Below are 26,619 nucleotides of genomic sequence, written 5' to 3'. Positions count from 1 at the left end.
TCAGGAGAAAGGTACAAAAGAATTTTCAAGGCATTAGATATACCATGGAACACAGTGAAGACAGTCATCATTAAGTGTAGAAAATATGGCACAACAGTGACATTACCAAGAACTGGACGTCCCTCCAAAATTGATGAAAAGACGAGAGGAAAACTGGCCAGGGAGGCTGCCAAGAGGCCTACAGCAACATTAAAAGAGCTGCAGGAATATCTGGCAAGTACTGGCTGTGTGGTACATGTGACAAAAATCTCCCGTACTCTTTGTATATCTGGGCTATGGGGTAGAGTGGCAAGACGGAAGCCTTTTCTTACTAAGAAAAACATCCAAGCCCGGCTAAATTTTGCAAAAACACATCTGAAACAAATGTGTTATGATCTGATGAAACCAAGGTTGAACTTTTTGGCCATAATTCCAAAAGATATGTTTGGTGCAAAAACAACACTGCACATGACCAAAAGAACACCATACCCACAGTGAATCATGGTGGTGGCATCATCATGCTTTGGGGCTGTTTTTCTTCAGATGGAGAAGTGGCGTTATCCAAGGTAGAGGGAATTATGGAGAGTTCCAAATACCAGTCAATAGGCACAAAATTGGCACAAAATGTTGGCTTGAGGGTTCTGCTAGAAAGGTGAACATGAAGAAGAACTTTATCTTTTAGCATGACAACGACCCAAAGCATATATCCAAATCAACATAGGAATGGCTTCACCCAAAAAAGATTAAAGTTTTGGACTGGCCCAACCAGACCTGAATCCAATTAAAAATCTGTGGGGTGATCTGAAGAGGGCTGTGCACAGGAGATGCCCTCGCAATCTGACAGATTCGGAGTGTTTTTGCAAAGAAGAGCTGGGAAATATTGCCAAGTCAAGATGTGCCATGCTGATACTCATACTCAAAAATACTGAGTGCTGTAATAAAATCAAAAGATGCTTCAATAAAGTATTAGTTTAAGGGTGTGAACTCTTATGCAACCATATTATTTTATTTTTTTATTTTTACTTCCCTCAACCTAAAAGTTTCAGTTTGTTACACAACTGAGTTGTACAGTTTATAGGTCTCATTAAAGGTGCAAAAAGTTCTGAAATTATTTCTTTGTCTCATTTTTTTACATCACAGAAACCTGACATTTTAACAGGGGTGTGTAGACTTTTTATATCCACTGTGTATATACACAGGTGCATCATATATAATTAGAATATCAAAAAGTTAATTTATTTCAGTAATTCAATTCAAAAAGTGAAACTCATATATTTTGTATAGATGCGTTACACACAGAGTGATATATTTCAAGCAGTTATTTCTCTTAATTTTGATGATTATGGCTTACAGCTAGTGAAAACCCAAAATTCTGTATCTCAGAAAATTAGAATACTACATAAGACCAATAAAAGAAAATGATTTTTAATACAGAAATGTTGGCTTACTGAAAAGTATGTCCATAAACAGTATAGCATGCACTCAATACTTGGTAGGGGCTTCTTTTGCATAATTTCTTTCATAAATGTGGCGTGGCATGGAGGCGATCAGCCTGTGGCACTGCTGAGGTGTTAAGGAAGCCCAGGTTTCTTTGATAGTGGCTTTCAACTCTGCATTGTTGGGACTGGTGTCTCTCATCGTCCTCTTGACAATATCCCACAGATTCTCTATGGGGTTTAGATCAGGGGAGTTTGCTGGCCAATCAATCACAATGATACCATGATCTAGGTATTGGTACTTTTGGCAGTGTGGGCAGGTGCCACGTCCTGCAGGAAAATGAAATCAGCATCTTCATAAAGCTGGTCAACAGAGGGAAGCATGCAGTGCTCTGGAATTTCCTGGTAGAGGGCTGCACTGACTTTTGACTTGATAAAACACAGTGGACCAACCCCAGCAGATGACATGGCTCCCCAAACCACCACGCACTGTGGAAAATTATGCATTTCATTTGGGAATCAAGGTCAGAGTCAGGAGGAAGAGTGGAGAGGCACAGAATCCATGTGGTCCAGTGTGAAATTTCCACAGTCAGTCATGATTTGGGGAGCCATGTTGTCTGCTGGTGTTGGTCCACTGTGTGTCAATCACAGCCAGTGAGCCAATCAGGAGATGGAGGGGGGCAGGGCTGAGCCATAGGTCCATTTGTAAATGGACACAGAGCTGCAGGTTGGGAGCGTGCCTGCTTGTGTGCTCCCAGAGCAAGCAGCTTGCTGTAGGTGCACCCAATAGGAGGGAGGAGCCAGGAGCACTGGCAGGGGACCCAAGAAGTAAAAAAATAAAATAAAAAAAAACAAGACTTTACTATCACTTTAGACCAAAAATGTTTAAAAGTGATCATATCCAAGGACGTGCCCCTGGATGGAGGTGGCCAAATATGCACTTGAGCTCTAGCCTGCTCTGCTGCATGTGTCATGGTAAAAAAGGCCTTCAGTGCAGAATTAGTGACTGAAAAGCTTCTGTTTAACAACCTGGGGTGAAGGTGCGTGGTGTTTTGAGTGCGCAGTGTTTTTACTTTTTTTTCGGTTGTGAAGTGCTCTGAAAAAAAGGCAGCTTTTGTTTGATGACTTTATAGGACTATTTAAGCAATGGGGGAAAGGTGGTGGTGGTGGGGGGTCAGGTTGGCTAGTGGGGGGTGGATAGTGGTTAGTGTTATTTGGTTGGTATAAGATATTACTGCTTGAGTCCTTTGTGATTAAGCATGTTGGTGTGTTAATTGGTTAACAGCGGTTCTGTTTGATATTAAAGTTAATTTTTTAATTACAATTTATTTAAACCCAATAAAGGGACTGCGGCCTAAACTTTTCCAAAATCTTTGTTGTGTATTTACTTGTACTTTCATACTTAGGTGAGTTGTACGTATGTAAGTATTACTCAGTGCATGTGGTACCATTTCAAAGTGCTTTATTACTTAAAATTGCTCACAAATAGTTTTATTTTTATAATGAAGATTTGTGTTTTTTTATATAAGCCGAAACCCAGATTTAGGTTGATTAAAAAAAAAAATCACATATCTGTGTCTATCCAGATTATGGTAAAGCACCTCACAAAATAAATGGCCGGTCTGACTAATTATATATTCTGTAAACGGAAGAAACCAATCAACACAAGAGTAGTTCATTCATCTTTAATTCTCGACAATGAAATCACAACCAATGGGAAAACAGTAGCCAGCATGTTTCTGGAACCAGTGGATCCCCCTTCTACTAATATATAGTATATACAACTTAAAACGAAAAGGTCAAAAAGCATTAAAATCAATAAAAAAATATAAACTATATTTCATATAAATTGTAATATGAAAAACAGCATGTCAAGTGGATTGTATACTTTTTCAGGAGACCCAAAACTACTTAACTACTTCTGGTCTGGCCCATAGCAGATGACGGCCGGGCGGTGGTTCAGTTATCCTGACTGGGCGTCATATGACGTCCAGCAGGATAACATGGGGTGCGCATCGCTGCGATCGGTGGAGCGGTGTGTCAGTCTGACACACCGCTCCACCGATCTTGGTAAAGAGCCTCCGGCGAAGGCTCTTTACCACCTGATCAGCCGTGTCCAATCACGGCTGATCGCGATGTCAATAGGAAGAGCCGTTGATCGGCTTTTCCTCACTCGCGTCTGACAGACGCGAGTAGAGGAGAGCCGATCGGCGGTTCTCCTGACAGGGGGGGTCTGTGCTGATTGTTTATCAGCGCAGCCCCCCCTCAGATCACCACACTGGACCACCAGGGATTGCCACTAGGACCATTAGGGAAGGGGGAAACATGTGGATGGCCAGGTATGTACCCCATGGCCATCCACATGTGCCCAATGTGCCCAGTCAGTGCCCAATCTGTGGGCACTTTGTGGGCACTGATTGGCACCATTATATAGCACTGATTGGCACCATTTGTGGGCACTGATTGGCACCACTATGTAGCACTGATGCCCAGCAATGCCACCTTTAGGGGCATCAGTGCCATCAATCAGTGTCATCAGTGCCACCCATCAGTGTCCATCAGTGCCACCTGTCAGTGCCCATCCATGCCCATCTGTGCCACCTATCACTGCCACCCATAAGTACCCATCAGTGCCACCCATAAGTACCCATCAATGCCACCTACGAATGTCCATCAGTGCCGCCTATGAGTGCTCATCAGTGACGCATACCAGTGCCACCTATCATTGCCCATCAGTGCCACCTATCAGTGCCCAGGTATGTACCCCATGGCCATCCACATGTGCCCAATGTGCCCAGTCAGTGCCCAATCTGTGCCAATCAGTGCCCACAAATGGGCACTGATTGGCACCATTATATAGCACTGATGCCCAGTAATGCCACCTTTAGGGGCATCAGTGCCATCAATCAGTGTCATCAGTGCCACCCATCAGTGTCCATCTGTGCCACCTGTCAGTGCCCATCCATGCCACCTATCACTGCCACCCATAAGTACCCATCAGTGCCACCCATAAGTACCCATCAATGCCACCTACGAATGTCCATCAGTGCCGCCTATGAGTGCCCATCGGTGCCACCTATGAGTGCCCATCAGTACCGCATACCAGTGCCACCTATCATTGCCCATCAGTGCCACCTATCAGTGCCCATCAGTGCCACCTATCAGTGCCCATCATCAGTGCCCGTCAGTGCCACCTAATCAGTGCCACCTCATTGGTGCCACCTCATCGGTGCCCATCAGTGCCGCCGTATCAGTGCCCGTCAAGTGCAGCCATATCAGTGCCCGTCATTGAAGAAGAAAACTTACTTATTTCCAAAAAATGTTCACAGAAACAAAGAAAAACTTGTTTTTTTTCAAAATTTTCGGTCTTTTTTTATTTGTTGCGCAAAAAATAAAAACCGCAGAGGTGATCAAATACCATCAAAAGAAATTGTTTGAGTACAGTGTAGCATGACTGCGCAATTGTCATTCAAATTGCGACAGCGCTGAAAGCTGAAAATTGGCCTGGGCGGGAAGGTGTCTAAGTGCCTGGTATTGAAGTGGTTAAAGTAAAACTAAAGGCAACATTTTTTTTTTGGATAAGTAAGCGTAATGCCCTGTACACACGATAGGATTTTCCAACAACAAAATCCATGGGATTTTTTCCGACGGATGTTGGCTCAAACTTGTCTTGCATACACACGGTCGCACAAGTTGATCGGAAATTCCGAACGTCAAGAACGCGGTGACGTACAACACGTATGACGAACAGAGAAAAATGAAATTCAATAGCCAGTGCTGCACTTCTGCTTGATTCTGAGCAGGAATTGTGTACACACGATCAGAATTTCCGACAACGGATTTTGTTGTCGGAAAATTTGAGAACCAGCTCTCAAATTTTGTGTGCCGGAAATTCCTATGGAAAATGTGTGATGGAGCCTACACACAGTCGGAATTTCCGACAACAAGGACATATCACACATTTTCCATCGGAAAATCCTATCGTGTGTACAGGGCATTGGGGGGCTGGGTGGTGCTACAGCAGTGACATAATCATGTCTGCCAGGGTGGTGACTGGGCTTATCTGTCTACATGCTTTATTTTACCTGCCTTGTGTGAGTATTTTTCTTTTTTAATAAATTGGTGAAGTTTTACCTTACTACACTATAAGCTCCTCCTTATCTTTGTATCCTCCCAAGCTTCTGCTGTGGATTGTTTTGGAGGTCTTACCTGATGGTAAGCAATTTGTGAATTGGGTGCACACTCAGGTGTGAAGTGGTGTAGGTTCACACAAGAGGACTGGGGCGACATACACGTCAATTTCAAGAAATGTCTTGCACTGATCACTTTATGTTTGGACTGATTTTGCACTGTGCACTTTGTTCAGATATTGTCTTCGAACACTTATTTTCATATGTTGACTTTCCGTTTGTATGCATTATTCATATGTATATGTCATTGAGTTGAATTACTGATGTATTAGCACTTTGTTTGATAGCACAACACAATAATTTTTTCTTATTTGTTTTTATCTGTATGTGGGTATCCAGTGAGTGAGTGCTGCTGTCACCATCTAACTGATATTGTATTTGCTTAATTGATAGTATCTCTTGCAACCAGGATTCCCTTTTTAAAAGTAAGAGTGGGCTATAACCCCTGTCAGACTTTTTTTTTGTTTCATCTGTGTCTCATTGCCAAAACAGGAAGTGAGAGGAAATCCCTGTAAATTAAGGGAATCCCTTGGGGCCCCCCAGGTCACCAGAACTAGTGTCCCAATTGGAAGATTTCCCCTTGGTTACTTTTCTGGGGACAACCACTTTCAATGATATTGGTAACCAGGACAAATAGAGAGAGTGAATCTCCCTAATGGGGGCACAGACAGCAATAAACACCTAATAGGTGTTCTAATACATCTCCCTTCTGTCCAAAACAACAAAAAGTTTTGACTTTAGTTATTCTTTAAAGATATAAATATAAGTACATTTCCACTATGGGGCACTTGTGTTGTTCTTACTGGATATCTCCAAATAAATCATAGTAAAGAGTGTCTCTAAAAAGAAAAAGAAAGGCAGCTAAAAGTCTCTGGAGGGGCCACCAATGAAATTGTATTTTTGTGTGCTTTGATTCTGCAAAAACTGCTTGATTCAATGTAGCCAAGTGTGTTTTAATTATGCAAAACAACACAAGTGCCCCCTTTAGTTCCCCACATGATGAAATGAAAGTTTGTTCATTGGGCAGATACGCCTGATAAATATGATTTTGTGTGTTTTGTGTGGTAGGCAAACACATGTGTTTTTTTTATATAATGATAAATAAGAGTTTGTTTTAATATATGTGTGTTATGTGTGTTATATATTATATATATAAATAAATATATATATATATATATATATATATATATATATATATATATATATATATATATATATATATCTCAAGTATGGTGGCCTGAATTTATGGGAGGAGTCCCGTGAGTATATAAGCAGCCCACTCACCTGCATTCCTTGTTGGCTCTGGTGCCAATACCCGTTCCCCTTTTCAGGGCACCTTCCGGCGCATCCCTCATTTACAATCATTACTTATCTTGGGTATATATCCTTTGTTGGCATACTGACCAGGGCACACCTCAGGTCTGTGTTATGTTGTGAGTCTTGTGGCGTCTCCGACCATAAGAAAAAATGAAAATATATATTTATATATATATATATATATATATATATATATATATATATATATATATATTCAATATGTATAATTTTATATATATATATATATATATATATATATATATATATATATAATATATAGTTATATTATAGCTTTAGGTGGTTTCTTTTATAACTTATTTGAAAAAAATTTTTACCTTTTTCTTTTTTGACCTTTCAATGCTTTTTGACCCAAGTGTTAGATGTTTTTCATTTGATGTTTCATATACTAGAATAGTATTCGTGCATTATATATGCACTGTTTATGATTTTTTTTTTTTAGATTTGTTGTTTTAGCCCCAATGCAGGACTACCTTTTTCCCATTGGTTGTGATTTAATTGTCAAGAATTTAAGATACATGTACTTTTGAACTGATTGGATAAGCTGAAGTTAGAAGCTGATTAGCTTCCATGAACATGTGCACTAGATTTTACACTCTCCAGTTTTTGTAAATCAATCCCATTGTTTCTTCACGTTGCCATCTCAAGTGCGGTGGGCCCAATTCTGTGAGACCACCCACCATGTTGTCCTCTGTTGTCCTCTGCAACCAATATCCAACAGACAAGAACTACTATCAACATTCATTTTTAGATAGCCACGCTTCAATTTTTTCCAGCAGTCTTTTCCCGTATTTGCACGAAATATACTTTATTTAAAACTCAATGAATAGTTACAATAGAACAACCATGAAAAGGGTCAGCATGAATTGACATCAACTCAGCGCTAATAGGCAGACAAACTGAACCATGAATAATTTTTATACAAGACAAATCATTTTTCTTCCATGAGAATTAACAAGACATATAACGATATAAAGACATTACATTCTTTTCTTTAAAGGCTATTTTTCAAGTTGTACATTTGACCTGTTGGAAAAAACGTGTCACAATATAATATTTTTCCCATTTGTCACCATATAGAACATGTTCATTTCTGTGAAACACGGTGCTAAGGAATCGTTGCATTGTACTATTACCTCCTTCCTCGTAATGTGTCAGTTGTTGGGTAATACAGTAGGAAATGCATGCAATCTACTGGAGAAAACTATATTAAAAAACATCCCCTGCAGGAACTGATGCCTTTTACAAAACACAATAGCAAAGTTGGACTTTTTCTTAGGAGAACTGAAATGGTCTCATCCACCTTTCTTGCTGGCAAAAACAAGTCTATAAATGCTGTTTCGATTAAATGAGTGCCTCTAGGCTGAAGTTTTGTTATTGTGAAAAATGTATATGCAGGGTTCTTGAGTCTTGGGGGCTACTAGTGTAAAAACAGAAAATAAAAATACAAATTTCATTGATGGATGATTTTAATAACATGCTTTGGGTGGTTGGGAATGAAATAGATTATTGCTGATAGTACTGGGAGTAAATGTATAAAAGATGTGGGCTCCCAGTAAAATGTTTGTTGTGGGTCATGTACTAATCTGCAAAAATTTATTTGTGCTTATAAAAAGTTTACATTTTCATTTTATAGAAAAATAGGCAATACTTCTAAAGATATTTTATACGACAGTCAGTAATAGTGTTATTTTTCTGGATCGGTTCTGCTTTCTCTGTAAAACGGAAGCATCAGGATCCAGCAGTTTGGTCGCTGAATCATCCTGATTTTCAGGTTAGGCTTCTGAAAGCTCATGCAAACACATGGTTTATCCTGATAAGGTCATATCTTAGTTCAGCAGTACCACCAGATGTATGGTATAGGCAGAACATCCATCCAAACCACTAGACTTGGCAGAACTGGGAGATTTTACTTACAGGTACACTCCAGTCAAACATTAAATCGTTGCCTTTAGACTCACTCAAGAGATACAGCCTGTGGCTGAGAGGCTCTATTTTTATTCACACATTTATTTTGTGCAGCTGGCTGTCTCATGTGCTAAATTCCAGTGGTTGCTAACTTCCTTTTTTTTTTTTTTAAATGGCCCTGAATCAGGGAGTTGAGTTCCATCTCTGGTATATTTTTTTTTTTTGGAAGGCGATTGCAAAGCATACAATCCTAAAACAGGAGGCTTCAGACTTCCATCCCTAAAAGAGCTATGAAAGCTTGACAAGCTTGTTCTGATTTCCCTATATCTTCCGATCCCCCTATATAGATCTTTAGTGAGACCTCATTTAGAATACTGTGTGTATTTCTGGAGAACTTACTTACACAAAGATATTGATGAAATAGAATGAGTCCAGAGATGGGTAACAAAAATGGTTAAGGGTTTGGGGGACAAAACATATTGAGAAAAACTTCAGGAACTTAATATGTACAGTCTGGAGGAAAGAAGGAAAATGGGAGATATGATTGAAACCTTTAAATATATCAAGGGGGTGAATGAGGTTCAGGAAGGCAGTTTTTTCTGTATAAAACCAAAATCAATAACACAGGGACATGACCTCCAAATAACTAGGGGAAAGTTCAAATCTGATCTTAAAAAGTATTATTTTACCAAAAGAGTAGTTGATGCTTGAAAAAAAAAACGTCCAGAAGAGGTAGTGAGACAGTCATCAGTAAATGGCTTCAAAAATGCTTGAGAAAAACATAGATCTATAGTCAGACAATAAAGTGAACGAAAACAAAAAACAAAACAAATAAAAAATGTGCAGACTCGATGGACTACTCTCTTTTTCTACCATCACTTTTCAATGTTTCTATGTTTAAACATGGCTACAATGAGTGCTAGACTTTCTGAATTGATCACAACTACAATATTTATGCAGTATTTCTTGAACTGGATGAGGAGATCTAAGAGTTCAGTTTGCAATTGCTCATGTCATTTTAAAGGGTACTCCACATTTGTGGAAAAAAAAATAATATTGCATATAAAATTGCTACACAAGCCATATTATAATTTGATGTTATTAAAAAATGCTCTTTTCATTTCAATCTGCAGTGTTGTAACTTTTGGTTGAAAGAAAACAAGGTACGCCAAACATTCTGGATCTACACCCTTAATACTTTAACGCCCTATGGCCTCAACAAGGGTATTAAGGTTCATACAGTTATCTAACTATAGTGGCTATTATATGTACAGTTACATTTACATACTACATTCAATGTTTTTTTTTTTGCATCATTTTCAGGTTTCTGGGGCCCTACCTCCTCCTACCCTGCCGAGTGTCCACAGACATTCCATAGAGACACACATGCCTGAATCTTACAGACTCCATGTGAGTAACCATTTGATGTTATTTAATAAATTCAGTTTTTTTAAAAGATACTGCACTTAGTTTGGTGCACCTTGTTTTCTTTCATCCCGTTTTCCAGAGACTGCTTTGCTCTTAAGGGAGCTGCCACTAGTGCTGTTTACCATTTTATGGACCTATTTTTAAACTGGGACTATGCTCCATAGGGATTCATCCTTTTTACCTATTACCATTGTTGTTATCAATTTATCACATGCTCTAGTTATTGACTTTATTAATATTGTTTGAGTGTGCTGTCCTTGGTATACTCTTTATATACAGTAACGTTGTGTATGCCTTATTCTTTCTTGCGCCATCTTCACTTTTCCAATTTGTAACTTTTGGTGAAATTCAAAGCAATATGGCAACCTGGAGGTGTTCTGTACAATCGTTGGTGTACAGAACGCCTCCAAAAATGTTATTTGCTTGTGTGATTGACTCACTATTTTGACAAAAGTCTGCACTAAGATAGAAGTCAGATTTTAGGCATCTTTTGCAACAAAAATTCTATTTTTTTGATGATGGCTACCTCTAAAGGGATACAGTGCAACTTTTCTCATCAGAACACTGAAAGTGCATCAGATGATTTTAAAAAAAGAAAAACCCTCTCATTCAGAATTTGTTTTTACAGGAAAAGGTCAAACAAACCTCTATTTTTTCACAACAGAAAAGGATCGGAATCTACAACAAAATTTGTTAAAATCCTTGCAATTTACATTAATCACCCAGAGGGGATGTTTTATTTTTTTTGTCAAAAGTGGATTTACTCTTCAGGTTGATCTATGTTTATATGTTAAATTAAAGCTTTTTCTATTTACTGATGCTTTCAAGTACAGGAAATGTGCAACCATATTTTATAATATTGTTTGATGTTTTTAAGACTGATAAATTGTCTTTTCATTCTGCACCGTTTCTGCACCCGTATCTTTAAGTCACACCTAAAATACTGTGAATTAAACAGCCAAAAAAAACAGAGAAGTGCTTCTGAAGAAAAAATGATTACTAGCAGAGAGATATATGTTAGTAGCTTCCCATTGGGACTGGCAAGAAATGGTTTCTGCTTTTGTTAAATAGCCTTCTGAAACCTCTCAGGCTCTAAAAAAAAAGTACACTCATTACTGTAATTACCCGAGGAAATGTTTTGGAGGAGTTTTTTCTTTTTCTATAATATCTATTCAGGAAATTGATATAAACAGTACTCCACAACATAGATGTAGACATGACTTCAGGGACAAGAAAACAAAGGTGATATTTGAGGTTAACTTTGGTCTCTGTCAAGGAATTCTATATTATGTGATCATGTAAACTCATATTATGATGCAGAGAACAAAGGAAGACAGTTGCTATTTCCCCAAAGTAAATAGTGGTCACTGTATTGACTTGAGAAGCCCTCTTTGCCTGTGATTAGCTCTGTGCAGGTACTCCTAACCCACAATCATCACAAGAAGTCGGGTGAGAAGGAGAGGCCCTTCAGGCCTCCAGGTGCAGAGGCTAGGTCACAATTTTGACATCTTTAACTTCTGTTCCTTCGCTGCTGTCCTGTAAGTATGAAAATGTAAGGCTACATCATGAACTTGGTTCTACCAACCATATGCATAAATAACATTATCATACAATTCCTCTCAAAGTCCAGTAGACTCCCCAAACTTAAAGCGCAGTTCCATCCAAAAGGGGAAGCTACTCTTGTCTGCTTCCTTCCTCCCTCCACTGCCACATTTGGCACCTTCTGGGGGGAGTGGGTACCTGGCTTTGGTTTGGCCACCCTCCTCGACAGCCAGCCCATTTACAGAGTGCACTGCGCTTCTCGCATGTGCAGTGGAGGACTGGCAATGAAGCCTTGCAGGTTTCCCCCAGTGGAGATGGCTGCGGCAGCACCCAATAGCTGATTTAAAAAAATCTGCTCGGGTGAGTGCACCGCTGGATTCCTGGATAGATAAGTGCCCTAATATTAAAAGTCAGCAGCTACAGTATTTGTAGCTGCTGACTATTATTTTTTTCTGAAGGAGCCTAGAGCTATGCTTTAAGAGTAACAAACGCATAAAAAGATAAAGGGGTTGATTTACTAAAGGCAAATAGATTGATTTGCTTTGATTTACTAAACACTGATGTACTAAAGACTGCGCACTTTGCAAAGTACATTTGCACTCAGAAGGGCATTTGCTCCAGAAATTAGTAAATGAGGTGAAGCTTCACTTTACAAGGAATACCCAACCACATACAAGGAAAATTTAATAAAACTGCATTTTTGCTTGCATATGATTGGATGATGGAAGGCAGGAGAGCTTCCCCTAATTTACAAAGCTCTGGAGCAAATACCCTTGTGGAGTGCAACTGTACTTGTAAAGTGCACAGTCTATTTACCTTTAGTAAATCAACCCCACAGTAGCTAATGATAATTTTAATAAAAATTCTTGAAAGCAAATTAGGTTTTGGTGTTTGCATGATAAAAAAGGCAGAGTATATACTGTATATTGAAATGCAGAGTGCCAATTCTTTATTAGACTTTGCTCACTATTGCACATGCACGGCTGTTCAACCAGCCCTGTTATCTTATTATAATACACCCCATCATTAGAAGCAAAGCCAACAGAAGTGTAACATTCCTCCCAGTAAACTTCTGCTCAGCAAGTGCAGTATCATAGGTACAGCCAAGATAAAGATAGCTATCCAATATAGTTTTAGACTTCAAATGGGAGTGATCTATTTGAAGTGGTAGTAAATTCCGCTATTAATCTTGTACCTACAAGAAACCCTATAACAAGGTATATCTGTAGGTACAGTGAATATCTCCTAAATGTGCACCGTTTAGGAGATATTTGCATGTGAAGCTGCTGGTGACGTCACCGGTGCATGCGCACTGTGCTCTCTATGGATAGTATGCTGCCCACTAAGAGATCTGTGACTGTAACTCGAATGTCCATGCAGGGGATTGAGGTCATCGTGGCTCAGCCAGTCAAATGGCTGGAGCCCGCAAACCCAGAAGGAAGACCAGGTGAAGATGAAATCCCTGTCAGCAGTGACAGCATGCCACTGGAGGGATCAATGTTTTAGGTAAGTCTGTCATAATGTGCTGGTATGTTGTGTATACTAGCACATTATAACATTAGCCTGCAGGGGGACCAGTTTTTTTTTTTGTAAACACAGTTTACGACCACTTTAAAGAAAACTTTGAGGTTGTTACAGTGATAATTTAAGATATATGATCTTAAGTAAATAATATTACCCAATTGGAGACATAACGTTTTCATACAAACAAACCTCCTGATGTAGAGCAAATAGTTTATGCAAAGGTAAACTTAAAACTATGACTCAAAAATCCCTAAAGTTATTTCTTCTTAGCCATTGATTCAAACTTTAAGATTGAATCTGAATGGTGGCAGGGGAGAAGGAATGCCAATTTTTTGAAAGAACACTTTGATGCACAATATCAGGGCTATTGTGGCCTATTGTGATCCTATGGTGCAAAGACATAAGCATAATCATTAGGTCTGAACAGAGATCTAACATAAAATGACAACATCCTGCATTTTTCGTCTAATAAAATTAAAAAGTGTGAGTGTTAGCGTAACCAGAAACTCTTTAGGGGCAATTTCAATTTTGTTAACAAGTAAAAGCTTCATAAATGTTAAAAAGGTTTTGTGATCAGATTTTTGGCTACAAATATAAAAACTATAAGAGTTAGTATGAAGCTTATATCAAAATTCCTGGGCCAGATGGCACCATCCCAAGAACACTTGAAGGTGGTTAGTGAATAAAAAGAGTACATACTAATCATGATAATTCAGCATAGATAGGAACTGAGCCAAAAAGACCTGGCGGTGCCAGGTGTTATGCTTTATAGAAAAAAATAAAGCCTGAGAAAGACAATTAAACAAAGCACTTTAGTCATCAGTAGCTTGAACATTCCGATATGTTCAAACTGTTTAGGCTAAAATTTGCAATTACTGAACAGAAGCAAAATATTTTTTTAATTTCCAGTTCAGGAAAAGTGAAAAGCATTTCTTGTGCAGTAATATGTATTATTAGCATTCCCTTTGGGAGCCCAACTCTGGGCAACATTTTTGTTTCCCCATGCAGTGGGAATGGGTTAACTGCTTGTTTTCTTTAGGGGTGAACACAGCGCCTATAATTACCCAACCCTTCCATCCTTTGGTATACGGCGTTCCCCCGCATCCACCAGTGGACTATTGACGTCTTCACCTCCAGAGCTAGTCTATGAGCGTGATGATGTCAGGACAGTCCACTAGACAAGACTGTTGGACCTGGGGGGGGGCAGGAGCCAAAGTGATGGGTCTTGCACTGGGAGGATCAGAGGATTAGTACGAGTTGAGTATTTTCCAGAAGGAAGAAACAATGGATAATTAAAAGATGTTTTTTGGGAATCACTTCCCCAACACCTACCCCCTTTACATCTAAACAAATAGCCATTTTAGGATCATATGATGCTTGAGTCTCTTATTATCAAATTTCCAGTACATATAAACGAGGTGCAAACAGCAATGATGTAAGGTAACGTAGAGAATACCAAAGCAACCATTTAGTTTTCAGTTTTCTGAAGTCAAGTCACTGAAAGATGAATACTTATTGGTTGCAGTGAGGTACTTTACCCTACACATTTCTCTAAGGCTTGTGTGACAGTGAGAGGTCCTGTTACTGTGAGAATATAGGAAAATGTGACGCAGAATTTGCATTTAGGTTTAATGCGAGGTTTAGGACTATAATTTTTGAGTGGAGAAAGCTGTATTTTTGGCTTACCTCAGATTCTGTAGTTCTGGAGCGTAACTTTCAATCCTGTGTTCGGGTTTTGCTAGACACCTGCAACCTGTCTGAGTAAGCAGGTCTGCAGGGTCGGTATATACTCAGGTCTGAGGATAGCTTAGAGCTCCCAGTTGGAGACCACTCCCAGTGTGGGAGACAGAGGTCTCACTCAAGGGGTCAGAGGTGTCCCAGCCAGAAGGCAGGACACAAAGGGTCTCACACCGAGGGGTCAAAGGTGCTCCAGCCATAAGCCAAGAGATGGAAGGTCACACTGAGGAGTCAGAGGTGCCCCACCTAGCAGCCAGGAGATGGAAGGTCTCATTCCAGGAGTCAGATTGGTTCCTAATGGGGTGTCAGGAGAACCCCAATCCATAGGCCACAATTTAGTCAGAGGGACTGGTAAAAGGAGCAACAGTGCTGCCAACAAGCGAGCCAGGTGCCTCTGCATTTTCATTGCTTGGATTTTGTGTTGAAGAAACCGCTGTGTGGGTAACTGATGTGCATGTGACCTTTTCGTTTTTTTTTAAATAAATGTGTCCTGCCATGCCCTAAAATACAGATTTGGACTGGCGCTTCCCATTGTAAATGCACTTACCACTTGAGGTTAATTTTTAATATGATATTATATACAATATAATTATAGTTGATGCTGACTGGCTGTCATAAAGTATCATATTTAGCATATTATTATTATACTATAGTATGCTCAGTGCTAAAGTTTACCTCTACCCATGTTCATTTTCAAGGACAGGCAACAAAATAATACATTATAAAACTTAAAATAAATACTGTGCTTGTCCTTCATGTCTGAACAATCCATAGTCAACTTCAGGAAAATTTAGTTTGACAATATAACTACCAAAAAACATTGCAATGGTTACACAGTACACATCAAAATCCAGTATAACTATAAGGGATTCTAGTGGATATGAATATTACTGTCTCACTGTCTTAATTCAAAATTACAAAAATTTAGGTATTCTGCCAACACTATTGATGTTGGCAGAATACCTTAAATGTTTTGTCAGTTCAGCTTGCCTTTCTGAAGGTTTATAAAGCCATCTGCTTTAGGCACAGAACTGCTGCATACATAGAATTTCATTAGGGACTAAAGATCGTTCTAAATGCGCTTGCTCTTATACCCATTCTTTAGCAGGATATAGTAATGGGCTAACACACCCAAAAGATTATTGGAATGCCTACTCTACACAACAAAGAAATCTTTATATTTACACATTTGTACAAACAATCCAAGAAATATCAACTTTTAAATGAGCTGCAATGACTTGTATAACTGTAGCCAAAGTTAATTACTTGTTTTCCTGAAACTCTTTTTCATGAGACATAGGAAACTGTGTTAGAATTAAATTAGTCTATTTCACTGCAACAGATATCCTGTAGCAAGAGGATATTACAATGCTTTAGAACATTTCATCTGATAAGATCTCACAAGGTTATGGCAGATTATGATTCTGAAAAAAAGATTTTACAGCAGGAAGACATTAATTTATGATATAATTTTCAATGCAAGTTACATGTTTGCGCATAACTGCAAATTGTGAATACCAGTAAATCACCCTTCTTATTGTCAGCACTTCTTTGTGTGCAAACAGATGTTTACCACTAGAATCGGGCAAACAGTTCTAGCCGAGCAAAAAGTCGGCCTGAACATCACCTGTTCAGTGGACACTCAAATTTGCAGGGCGTTTGGAGGGATTTTCCCTCTGCCCACAATGCACTGCGCGGTGCATTCTAGGTCTCTAATTGGATGAAGCAATGCACCTGGCCACTAGTCAGGTGCAAGGCTTTGCCTAATCAGGGCACAGAGCACTGTCAGAGCCGTGATTGGACAAAGTCATGCTGACTTTGCCCAATCATGGCTCAGTGCTCATAATCCCACCCCACACTATAACACACACTTTTTCATTGTGAGCAGGGCTAAGTTTGCTACTAGCGAGTTAGTGTTTTATTGTGACTCTGAGTGTAGAGTGTCTGTGTTGTGTTAGTTTAGCATTACATACACATACATACATACATAGTTTAGCATTACATACACTACAGCATTACATAACATTTAGTGCTGTATTTTTTTTTTGGTTGCTGTGTTTTTGTTTTTTTTTTTCTTTTTTTCTTTTGTTTTTTTTGCCCTGTGACTTTCCCTTTTTAAAAAAAAAAAATCAGCTGCAGTTTTTCTGACTGTGACGCTGTTGTTCCCCGTTATTTATTATTTATTTTTTATATTTTTTTCATTTCTGTCAGCGACAATCCTCAATTTAAAGTGCACCAACCACCACTTTTCATTGAATAAAGTGCATCCAATTACACATTTTCCAGTATCTATTAAATTTCAGTAATAAGCCCTCCCATCATGTTTGGGGGCCATCAAGGAGAGGCAGACATTCCCATGCCACTATAAGGGGGCCGGCAGGATCTGTGTCCACAGGCAAAGGTGGACGAGGTCCGTCCTCAGGCAGGGCATATTTTTCTCGGTTTAGTGATGTTCTCCATGCTATCCAGCCACAGCCGAGGTGGTGGACTGGCTTACTGAATCATCCTCATCCTCTCTCACCCAAGTTAAGCCTAGTGTGCAGTCCACTGCAGTTGCCAGAGATGCTTTTTCTGCCTCCTTGTCCACAGCTACTAGTGCCATAGCCCTAGCATTATGCATGGAGGAGTCATCTGAATTATTTCAACAGCCACTTGCTTCTTGAGGATGCACAGACTTTACTTGATTCTGGTGTTGGTTCTGAGATTGAGGAAGGGAGTAACATGAGCCTACAGAGAGGGGAGAACACTGATAAACAACAAATTGGCAGTCTTTTTCCCCCAGCTGCAGCATATTGCCAAGTTGGCTCCAGTGATGATGGGAATGGAGGGGATGACGATGAGGTCACTGACTTTATCTAAACAAAAATTATTAATCTTGGCCTGAGTTTACTATAATTTGGTTTCTTCCATAAGGCTTGCTCACTGTGGTGCAAAAATTTGTTATTTCCATCCAAAGTCTGCCAAAGAGGCACCAGAGCTTATTCAAAAAATCTCTAATCTTGTTCCGAGTGCACTAAATTGTGGCCTCATCATACAGACTGGCTCCCGAAGATGTTGTTTACAAAATAAAGAAAGCTGGCAGGGAATATCAATTTAAATGTAATTTTTTTTCTTTATATATGTCAGTTTTGTGGCAGCAGGTTCTATAAAACATACAGACGCACTAGTGGCTAGTATGGGTATCCCCAGTGGTTCTGCTGAACCACTAGGGATACCGTACTAGCCTCCCACTATCCAGGAGGCACCTTTGATTGTTTAGGGGATTATTTGGCTGTGGCTTTAATCCACAAGCCCACCCCTCCCCCAAATATTGGGAGTTTGTTTATACTTGCTAATAAGGCTTTAGGCTCATAGAAGTGGTATATATTTGATGCACTCCTTTGCTGCTTTGGGATTAGATAAACTAATCCCATTTTTGATATCATCATACTCGACAAGATATCTGATATACAGCCTTTTCCTCCTCCTAATAGTCCACTGGGACTGAATTACTATTAGAACCACCGGTATCCCTGGTTTTACTGGAGGCAAGACTTTCTCCCCTTCCATTGTAAGGCTATACAATTGCCTTATTGTTCTCATCGATTTGGTGGGAAAGATTGACCTTGGTCCTGCAATCTGTCTTTATGTGGTGTCATCCCCTATTGGTCTCTGGGTTTACCAGCACCTACCCAAAAATGTCCTGAGGAAGTTATTAAAATTGTGAAACGCGTTGACAAGAAGACATGAAGGAGTTTATGGATTCTATTTGTTGATATCCTCACACAATTAGTGTTCATACAATACTTTGATACAATCCAATCCTAATCTCTATTTCCATTTGGGTATCCGTTGACCTTGTTAGTAGGCTGTCTCTGTTTGTTATATGTAATTTTAACCTTTTGTAATAAAGACATATTTTTGCTAAATTACTGCCTCATGTTGTGCCGGTAAAGTCTGCCATATTATGAACGAGTTTACAACTCATTCAATTTTTTTACACATTTCAAGAACTAACATCACTATTGTGTTTTCAAGGATTCATGTTTTCCTGTATGTGTAACAAAAACAAAAACAATCCAGTAAAAATATAGGGGTTGATTTACTAAAGGCAAATAGGCTGTTCACATTGCAAGGGAAGTTGAACTTTTCAGGGAAATTAGCCACAGTGAATGTAATAAAATTTAATTTTGCAAGAGAATACTCAATCACGTACAAGAATAAAAAAAATGATTTTTTACTTGTACGTTTGGATGATGGAAATCAGCAGAAATTCACCTCATTCACTAAGTTTTGATGTAAATTTCCTTGCAGATAACTACCTATTTACCTTTAGTAAATCAACCCCATAATATCATCTTTTATTACTGTACTGCTTCAGCACCTTGGACAGCAACATAAGCAACGCACATGCAGAGTTCATTTGCTAAAGTTACTGATACCCCAAATGGAGAAATGCTTTAGTCTTCCTTACATTGAGCCCCTTGCTGCTTTATGGTATTTATGTATTTATAGCTGGTATGTATTCAACAATAGACTTCCCCTTTTTTAATATGCCATGTAATAAAGTTGGACAGTTAATCCCTCACTCATTCCATCCTCAAAATAGTATTAGACAAAATAGCAAAGGAACAATATACTGAATACTATATAGTACTTTTATTATTATTATTTGTATTATTATTTTGGATAGAGTAGAAAAGAGTATGGTCAGGTCTTTTTTTCTGTATGTGACTCCCAATCTGTCCCTGTGATACTCATATGGGGACAGATATTTACAGGCACAGGAAAGCATAGCCAGTTATAAAAAACATTGTCAGTTCTAACCCTATCAAAAAAGTGTTTTTGTCTTTGGCTGTATGCCAATAGATTTCCCATGACTTTTTTTAAGTAACAGGAAAATGAGAGTAAATCTTCTCAACAGGACTACAGATGAGAATTCAAGCCTCACATGGGTTAATTTGCTAAAACTAAAAAGTGCAAATTCTGGTGCAGCTGTACATTGAAGCCAATCAGCTTCTAACTTCAGCTTGTTCAATTCACCTTTGACACCTGTGCATGCAGCCATATTAAAATCACCTCAAAGTGGTCCACGGCCCCTAATAGGAAAGAACATAGGGCCCATACCTTACATTACCATTAGAGTCACTGTGCCTATGTGACAACTCCAGGCAAGGCAAAGTCAATAGGCAGTGGATGACAGATGTCCATGACAGAAGTGCCTGGAATGACCAGAACAATGTTCAAAATTAACCATCAACCGACCTCCCCAGTGTACCTTAAAGGCTCCGCAGTGGTTCATCAAATTTACATCTTTGAGACAATAACGCTAGGACACAAAGTATTATAATGTAACAAGTCTAAAATAACCCAAGGCTTTCTGCCATTCCTCCAGTGTTCCATGTCAACAGGCACAGTGAAGATCTTTGATAACCTCGGTGACTCCTTCTTGTGAAAATGCCAATGAATTTAGCTTTAATACTAAGTCAAAGTGCGTCTGGGAAAAATACACAAAAAAATGCATTCAGCACTGTAATACTTGCGCATTTACTGATATATTATGTCTTTAAAAATGCAGCAAGTACAAAAAACGATTCTGCCAGAAATCCAGTGGCCTCCTAACTTCCTTTTTGAACTGACAACACTGCCTCTGCTGCAATGAAATCCCTCAAAGTGTTAGCCATGGCTGTGGTTTCCCCTCCTGGACTGCAGACTACTTCCTAAAAAAAAAACAAAAAAAAACAAAAAACACAAAAACAAATAAACTGGCGCTCACAGGCTATAAGGCAAATGACTATAAAAGTTAATGAAATTATAAAGTCTAAAAGCTGGATCAATCACGGTGTAATCAGGACGGTGTTGGAAGTCTTGGACAGGAGCCAGGAAACAGTCTATAAAGCAGGAGAGGATCCTTGGAGGATAAGTCATAGGTAAAACAAAACACCGGAATAAAACTTTTCTTTTCTTGTAGGAATTTGTGTGGCCAGATTCACGAAAGGCAGCTCTTCTTGTTGAGAGAAGTCAAACTCAGATCCATCCAGGTAAAAAAGAGAGATGCAGTCTGGCGGGGAGGCCAGGATGGTACACAACCTGTCTCTGCGGGAGGACGGAGTGGCAGCCCAGGAAGCCGCTGGCAATGTTGTCAATGCCAACAAGCCGCGTTGTGTTTTTTCTCCTCATTGACAACATTGCCAGCGGCTTCCTGGGCTGCCACTCCGTCCTCCCGCAGAGACAGGTTGTGTACCGTCCTGGCCTCCCCGCCAGACTGCGTCGTGTTTGGAGGCATCCCCGGGGAATCACTGACTGTTCCCTTCCCCCTCTTCTATCAGGAATCACATCTGTCTGTTCTATATACCGCTCCTAAATGTAAGTTGATACTTTGTTTTTATATTGGTGAATAAATGATTTTACTTAGTGGCGCTCCTCTCTCTCTTTTTTACCTGCAGACTACTTCCTAATCTCCTCATCTGCATAAGGAGATAACATACTGGGTAGGTGTTCTGTAGTCCAACAGGGACAACAGTGCAAGGTTTTTCATTGCAAAACAAGAAGCTTTTAGTAGCTCAATATAGAAAGTTAGGAGCGCACTGGGTTTCTGGCAGGATCATCATGGCAGGATGATGTATTTTTAGATAATGGCCTTGTATTTCAGAAATGAAGTTATTTGGTTTTGCCCAGACACGCATTTGATGAGTTGGAAGATAAGGGGATAAATCATTTTGCCTTTTTTTATTTCACTTGCTGGGCACATGTTTTCTAACTAAGAAAATATTGCAGCCAGAAACAGCCAGGAAGCTAGGCCAGAATTTGCAGTCTGATATTTTTATTATAAAAGATGTACTTCTTTTTTTATAAAATAAGTGTACATTATAAATGTATTGTCCAGCTCACTCTGCAACATACAATTCATCTCCTATCCTGTGCTTAGGAAGGGTATGCAATGATCCTTAATAGGGATGAGCCTGATGTTTGAATCGAACGTAAGTTCGAATCGAACATTGGGTGTTCGCCTGTTCGCCAAACAGCAAACAATTTGGGGTGTTCGCGGAAAACAATAAAAGTGAAATATTCCTTTAAATTTTGTACCTGGGGGGTGTCTATAGTATGCCTGTAAAGTGACACATTTTTCCCATGTTTAGAACAGTCCCTGCACAAAATGGCATTTCTAAAGGAAAAAAAGTAATGTAAAAGTACTCGCAGCTATAATGAATTGTCGGGTCCCGGCAATACAGATAAAAGTAATTGAAAAAAACAGCATGGGATCCCCCCCAGTCCATTACCAGGCCCTTTGGGTCTGGTATGAATATTAAGGGGAACCCCGAACCAAAATGTAAAAAAGAAATTGTGTGGGGGTCCCCCCAAATTCCATACCAGGCCCTTCAGTTCTGGTATGGATATTAAGGGGAACCCTGCGCCAATTTTTTTTTTTTAAAATGTAGGCGTAGATGTCAAAATCCATACCAGATTTTAAGGGGAACCCCACGCCAAAATAAAAAACATGGCGTGGGGGTCCCCCAAAAAATCCATACCAGACCCTTATCTGAGCACGCAACCTGGCAGGCCGCAGGAAAAGAGGGGGGACGAGAGAGCACCCACCTCCTGAACCGTACCAGGCCACATGCCCTCAACATGGGGACATGTTGATGGGGACAAGGGCCTCATCCCCACAACCCTTGCCTGGTGGTTGTGGGGGTCTGCGGGCGGGGGGCTTATCGGAATCTGGAAGCCCCCTTTAACAAGGGGCCCCCAGATCCCGCCTCCCCTGTTTGAAATGGTAACGGGTACATTGTACATAAACATAAAAAAGTGTCAAAATGTTAAAAAAAACAAGACACACCTTTTGACAAGTCCTTTATTAAAAAATAAAAAAATAAAAATGTCCCACAAAGTCCATTCATCTTCTTCTATGGCTCCGGCGACAGACCGAAAAATAAAATAAAAAAGATCCGCCTCCATGGGAGGCACCCGCCTTATGACACTTCAGCACGGATGACAGTTCTTTTTTAAGTGAGGGCGGGGCCACACGGTGATGTACCCGGGTGATCCCGCCTCCCTCTGATGCATGGGGACTTCCCAATGGCTTCCCCGTGGCGTCAGAGGGGGCGGGGCCACTCGGGTACATAAACAATGTACCCGTTACCATTTCAAACAGGGAAGGGCCGGAATCTGGGGGTCCCCTTGTTAAAGGGGGCTTCCAGATTCTGATAAGCCCCCCACCCGCAGACCCCCACAACCACCGGGCAAGGGTTGTGGGGATGAGTCCCTTGTCCCCATCAACATGAGAACAAGGTGCTTTGGGGGGCTACCCCAAAGCACCCTCCCCATGTTGAAGGCATGGCACGGTTCAGGAGGTACAGTTCAGGCACTCTCTCGTCCCCCCTCTTTTCCTGTGGCCTGCCAGGTTGTGTGCTCAGATAAGGGTCTGGTATGGATTTTTGGGGGACCCCAATGCCATGTTTTTTTCAAATTTTGACGCGGGGCTCCCCTTAAAATCTGGTATGGATTTTGAGGGGGACCCCTACACCATTCTTTTTTTTTAAATGGTGCAGGGTTCCCCTTAATATCCATACCAGACCTGAAGGGCCTGGTATGGAATTTGGGGGGACCCCCACGCAATTTTTTTTTTACATTTTGGTTCAGGGTTCCCCTTAATATTTATACCAGACCCAAAGGGCCTGGTAATGGACTGGGGGAGATCCCATGCCGTTTTTTTCAATGACTTTTATCTGTGTTGCCGGGACCTGGCAATTCATTATACATGCGAGTACTTTTAAATGACTTTTTTTCCTTTAGAAATGTCATTTTATGCAGGGACTGTTCTAAACACAGGGAAAATGTGCCACTTTACAGGCATACTATAGACACTCCCCAGGTACAAAATTTAAAGGAATATTTCACTTTTATTGTTTCACTTTAAGCATTATTAAAATCACTGCTCCCGAAAAAACGGCCATTTTTAAAACTTTTTTTTGCATTGATGTATGTCCCCTGGGGCAGGACTCGGTTCCCCAAACACTTTTTATGACAATAACTTGCATATTGACCCTCAAAATTAGCACTTTTGTTTTTCGCATTCGTGTCTCATAGGCTTTAACGGTGTTTGCGTGTTCAAACAAATTTTTTGCCTGTTGAATGTTCTGCTGCAAACCGAACTGGGGGGTGTTCGGCTCATCTCTAATCCTTAATATAAAAGGGGGCAGTAGGTCAAATGACCCTCACTATGAACAAGGCATTTGTAAGTCTTCAATTCTAAACAGATGGTACAGCATGATGATGTCAATATGTTATGCCCACTGTCACAGAAACAATAGGAAAGTGATTAAAATAATCTATTTGTCACTCAGCTCAGTCCAGTTTTTATAAAATAGCCAGTAAAAGTCATATTGCATTGAAATTACCATTCGCTGATTTTGGCCTGAAAAGGGACTGATTTGCCAGAGTGGTGAGTAAAGAAGGGCTGCATCTGGCTCCATTAGACGGATGCATAATTTAACTGACAGCAGCTGTGTTCCTACTGTATCTGAGTGTCTGTCTGCTCCAAACCTGGCAGAGAGCACATAACATCGACCTGTGAGGTGACGAACATTTTGATGATGTAAGCACAGGATGTTCTTTTTTAGCATGCCTGACATTAGGTCTTCACCTTGTACAGTTGTGCTCAAAAGTTTGCATACCTTGGCAGAAATTGTGAAATCTTGAAAATAAGACTGATCATGCCAAAAGACTGTCTTTTATTTAGGGATAGCAATCACATGAAGCCATTTATTATAACATAGTTTTTTAGATCCTTTTTAAATCAAAATTATAACAGAACTCACCCAAATAATGATAAAAAGTTTACATACCCTGGACTGTTTGGCCTTGGTACAACATAGTAGTAAAGGTCTTGCGAGCTACCAAATCAAAGATCCCCTATCTTATAATAGTGTGATGACAGCTACTAGCACTAATCATGTCCCATACTAACATGTGGGAATCACAGATTGATAGATAAATAAATCATGTGCTGCGCTATCTCCTTAATGATCTGCTGAACCTGCAGCAAAAAACCTAAAAAACAAAGTTGTTAACTAAAGTGATGTGCCTATAAATTCAATCCCAAGAATAAAAAATATATATATAAGCGACTATTGTCATCATACAGCTTACAACATCATATAGCGTGAATATACACACATTTCATAAAATATAAATATTGATATAAAAGTGATCCATAAAGTGCTCAGGTGCATACAGGTCCGTGATATTCTGACCATCCAGGGACAGTTTTCGGCATCCTTAATACAAAGATAAAAAACGTGACTTGATAGGTGACTGTGAATATAGTGATCTTCAGTAGTGATTACACTCAAGTGCTCCCCACTCCAAGGTAATGGCCGCTCACCTCAGAGCGCGTGATCTCGCAATTACCTTTGGTCAGACACAGAAGGTGACACACAAAGGTTAAAATGGCAATTAAAGGTTAATTTTCCACATTCGTGGCTTTTCAAATCACAATTAGTGTCTGTGTCTGTGTATAAACAGGCAATGCGTTTGTTAGCTCTCACATGGATGCACTAACCAGGCTAGACACTGAGCCATGAGGAGGTAGAAAAAAACAGTCAAAAGACCTGCGTAACACGGTAATGAAACTTTACAAAGATGAAAAAGGATATAAAAAGATATCCAAAACCTTGAATATGCCAGTCAGTACTGTTCAATCACTTAACCTCCCTGGCGGTATTCCCGAGTGTGGCTTGAATTTTCACTACCAAAAGTGGTAACCCCGAGCTACACTCGGGATTGCATTGCAGGTTCCAGACAAAATGACTTACCTTGTCCCCAGGATCCTGCAATGTCCTCCCGCTGTGTGTGCGAGCTGTGTCCTCAGCTCGATTCATCAGTGTCGCGCTCCGTTCCCTGCGAGCGTCGCACGGGGACGGAGCCCGGCACCAAATTCAAAAAGTGCAAAAACACATTACACAAACAGTACACTGTAATCTTACAGTTTACATTACTGTATCAAATCATTTCACATCCCTTTTGTCCCTAGTGCTTTGTCCAGTGCTCTGCATGCAGATTTATATTATATATACTGTTCTTTCTGCCTGAAAACTGGAGAATGTCCATAGCAACCAAAAAGTGTCCCTTTATGTCAAAAGCGGTTTTAGACCAGCTAGAAAACAGCGATAATAAATTAGAATCACTCGCAGAATTGAGCGATAGTGATTTGTGGGGAAATTCGTCATCAAACACTGAAAGTAATGACAGCGACAGTTCTGCAACTGAGCAAATTTCATGTTTTTGATTTGATTACATTATTGAATATATTTTATTATTATTATATTATTATTTGTTATAATTATTTATAGTTATTTATTATATTATAATTTATGATTTCGTGTTTCAAACTTTATCATACCCGGGATTTCTACTAGACTCTTGTTTGGAAAATTAACCTTTAATTGCCATTTTAACCTGTGTGTGCCACCTTCTGTGTCTGTACCAAGGCCAAACATTCCAGGGTAAACTTTTTATCAGGGCCATTTGGTTGATTTCTGTTATAAATATGATTTTAAAAG

The 26,619-nt window shown here is 39.8% G+C and overlaps 1 protein-coding gene and 1 long non-coding RNA gene across 9 annotated transcripts in view; one reads left to right on the top strand and one right to left on the bottom strand.

Moving 5' to 3' along the window:
- The window catches only part of DLGAP1 (DLG associated protein 1), an 834,809-nt gene that overhangs the window by 281,783 nt on the left and 526,407 nt on the right, over nt 1–26,619 (bottom strand). The window lies entirely within an intron of this gene.
- Nucleotides 1–26,619, top strand: part of LOC141145081 (uncharacterized) — a 136,464-nt gene that overhangs the window by 93,431 nt on the left and 16,414 nt on the right. Inside the window, exons 4-5 of one of the 2 annotated variants that reach the window (XR_012244508.1) lie at nt 10,172–10,258; nt 10,905–10,977. This is a non-coding gene — a long non-coding RNA (uncharacterized lncRNA). Of the gene's footprint in view, nt 1–10,171; nt 10,259–10,904; nt 10,978–26,619 lie in introns of those variants that run through there. The other variant, XR_012244509.1, reaches the window with a different exon arrangement.

Source organism: Aquarana catesbeiana, linkage group LG05 (assembly GCF_042186555.1).
Source record: "Aquarana catesbeiana isolate 2022-GZ linkage group LG05, ASM4218655v1, whole genome shotgun sequence".
Lineage (NCBI taxonomy): Eukaryota > Metazoa > Chordata > Amphibia > Anura > Ranidae > Aquarana > Aquarana catesbeiana.
This window is presented reverse-complemented; position numbering and strand designations above follow the sequence as displayed.